We start from the raw sequence: 3,201 nt of genomic DNA on the forward strand, positions 1-3,201 counted from the left end.
ACAGGCTTCTTTCAGTATCCGTCTACCAAATCCACTCACGAGGCTTTGGTCGGCCCGAGGCTATAGTAGAAGACACTTGCTCAAGGTGCCACGCAGTTGGACTGAACCCGGAACCATGTGGCTGGTAAGCAAGCTACTTACCACACAGTCACTCCTACGCCTGTTATTTCCAGCAATCGACCACATTGAGATTCCCTGATTTAACGCCACTCACATCTTACTCTTTTTCAATACAATTGGCGGCGAATTTCAAAACAATTGTGAAAGGAGGCTTTTTTTTGTTTTTTTTTAAATTTCCATCGACCAGGAAATGAAACCGCGTCGCCAAGAATCAAAACGACATACAGATCACCTCTTACATCACATTGCTCGTCCTTCAGAGAAAGACAACAACATGAATAAATTATCCTGCGTTTGTTTGTTTCTTTCTTTCCTTCTTTCTTTTCTTACACACACACACACACCCATGGACGCACGCGCACGCACACGTATCAAACTTCAACACATCTATATCTGATTGGTGGGCAACAAGACATTGGCGATCCATCGTGCGTCGTTTGTTATTTATAGAAACATTTTTAGACAGTGTCAAATCAATCAACCCACACAGAGAAAGAGAGAGAGAGGAGGGAGAAGGGAGACGGGGAGGAGAAGGAGGAGAAGGAGAAGTTACAGAGAGTTATGGAGAGAGTAAGAGAGAAAGAGAAAGCCACAAAGCGAGAGAGAGACGGTGAGAGAGAGAGACGTGGAGAGCGAGACGGAGAGAGAGGGGAACTACAGAAAGAGAGAGAAAGAGTAACAGATACAGAGAGAGAGAGGATAACACAGAGTAACACTGAGAGAGAATAACAGAAATTAACAGAGAGAGAGAGAAACAAAAAGATAGGGTAACAGAGATAAAGTAACAGAGAGAGAAAGAGAGGGTAATAGAGAGAGATATAAAGTAACAGAGAGATGGTAGCGGGGAGGAGGAGATGTGAGAAGTTAGAGTAATTTCAATAAAGTTAAATCTCTCTGAAGGAAAAAAAGGAAAGGAAAAAATCCCGCAGACTTAACGTCTCTTTCGTTTCCAACCCTCGCATTAGAAGAAGAGAGAGGAATACGTTAAATTATTGTTGTTGTATGTAAGTAATGGAGATGTCTGCTCTGGATCAGTAGTACCAATTTGCTTTTATTTACTGAGCCACAGTATTTAATATCAACCAACCAACCTACCTACCTACATAAATATTTACATACATACATCAGGAGTGGCTGTGTGGTAAGTAGCTTGCTTACTAACCACATGGTTCCGGGTTCAGTCCCACTGCGTGGCACCTTGGGCAAGTGTCTTCTACTATAGCTTCGGGCCGACCAAAGCCTTGTGAGTGGATTTGGTAGACGGAAACTGAAAGAAGCTCATCGTATATATGTATGTGTGTGTATATGTTTGTGTGTTTGTATTTGTCCCCCCAACATCGCTTGGCAACCGATGCTGGTGTGTTTACGTCCCCGTAACTTAGCGGTTCGGCAAAAAAGAGACCGATAGAATAAGTACTAGGCTTACAAAGAATAAGTACTAGGCTTACAAAGAATAAGTCCTGGGGGTCGATTTGCTGGACTAAAGACGGTGCCCCAGCATGGCCGCAGTCAAATGACTGAAATAAGTAAGAGTAAATAAATACATACATACATTCATACATACACACACACACCTACATACATACATACATTCATACATAGATACACGTACACATACATAAATGCTGGTTACTCCTACTTCATAGATGATTGCCGTCTCTTCGTGCTTCCTCATTGTCAATGGCATTTCTGACTCTCCATCCATGGCCTCTCAGACGACTAATCAATCCCATTGTAGATCTGCATGGTTTGAAGCAAAGGCGACAAACGAAAGTTGTAATTTACTGTGTACATCCAACTGATCAGCTTTGCACACATCACCGCTCTTCTGTCGTCTTAGGGCTTTCATAAATGGGATGATAAACGAGGTTACCATAAAGGAACATTAGATTATAGTGATAAATGCTTGTACTACACAAGTACCATTTTCTGATTCCCTGTGATTAGTACCTAGTGAAAGACCGAAGAGGGATGACCAGTAATTGCATGAAACCATAGGATTTACCTCCTCCTCAACAGCTAGGGATCCCTCACTAGTGATGATTATACTGCATGCCCTGACACCAACCAAGGGTATTTCTGCATCCTGCGCTCAGATGGGATGTCATCACATACGCCAGTTAATCCAAAGCTGGAACCCTGACAGGTCAGAGTAGACCTAGGAACAATGGTGCCAAAGAGATGGTCGCACACTGTTCAAAACACCGGAACACCCGAATCAGAACCCCACTACCAGATGCATATTATAAACAGCGTTCAGTATACACATATTTTTTTCACGTCTGGCCGTATAGCCATTCTTGTTTATTTTCACTGTTTTCGTTTTCCTGTCTGGTTTTCTGTCCGCCACTACATTCCTCCATGGTACAAATTTTATTTAAATTTAATTTGTGGTCCGTGGGAAGAGCTATTCTAACAATGCGCCCTGCCCTAACTCTTCGAAACGCTTAGTTTTAGAATGGTGGCAGCTGATGAAGGAAATGTTCTCTATGTGGCCTGTGTATTTTCTGTACTCTGTTTTTCATTTTGTCCACGTTTTTTTGCAACGTCCTGGACCCAGATATGCATCTATATATACATGTAGATGTAGGTATGTACATGCATATACTCATATATTATTTGTATTACATAGATACATACATACATACATACATACATGCTCACAGGGCCAAAGCTGATACAAGCAGGAGAATCATTCCTAGATGCTGGTGGTGGGGAGGATGTATGAATCGTCGTTGAGGTGTTGTCGGAGTCAGTAAGTTTGGTGGCGGTGCGGAGAATGAGAGTAAGTTATTTGGTGTTGCTACTGATTATGGAGGTGAGAGAAGGCAGAAGTGAACGTTTTCGTAATTGCTGGGAGGGCAAAGGTTAAGGGGGTAGGGGCTTGTGATGCTAGAGAGACTTTTCCAAGACAGGAAGGTTGATTGCAGAGAAACACAAGCAAAGACCAATCCTGGGAATACAGACAAGCGCGCGCGCACACACACACACACACACACACATACACACACACACACATACACACACGCACGCGCGTGCGCACATACACATACACACACACAAACGCACACACACATTATG

Source organism: Octopus bimaculoides, chromosome 21, assembly GCF_001194135.2.
Source record: "Octopus bimaculoides isolate UCB-OBI-ISO-001 chromosome 21, ASM119413v2, whole genome shotgun sequence".
In the NCBI taxonomy this organism is placed as follows: domain Eukaryota; kingdom Metazoa; phylum Mollusca; class Cephalopoda; order Octopoda; family Octopodidae; genus Octopus; species Octopus bimaculoides.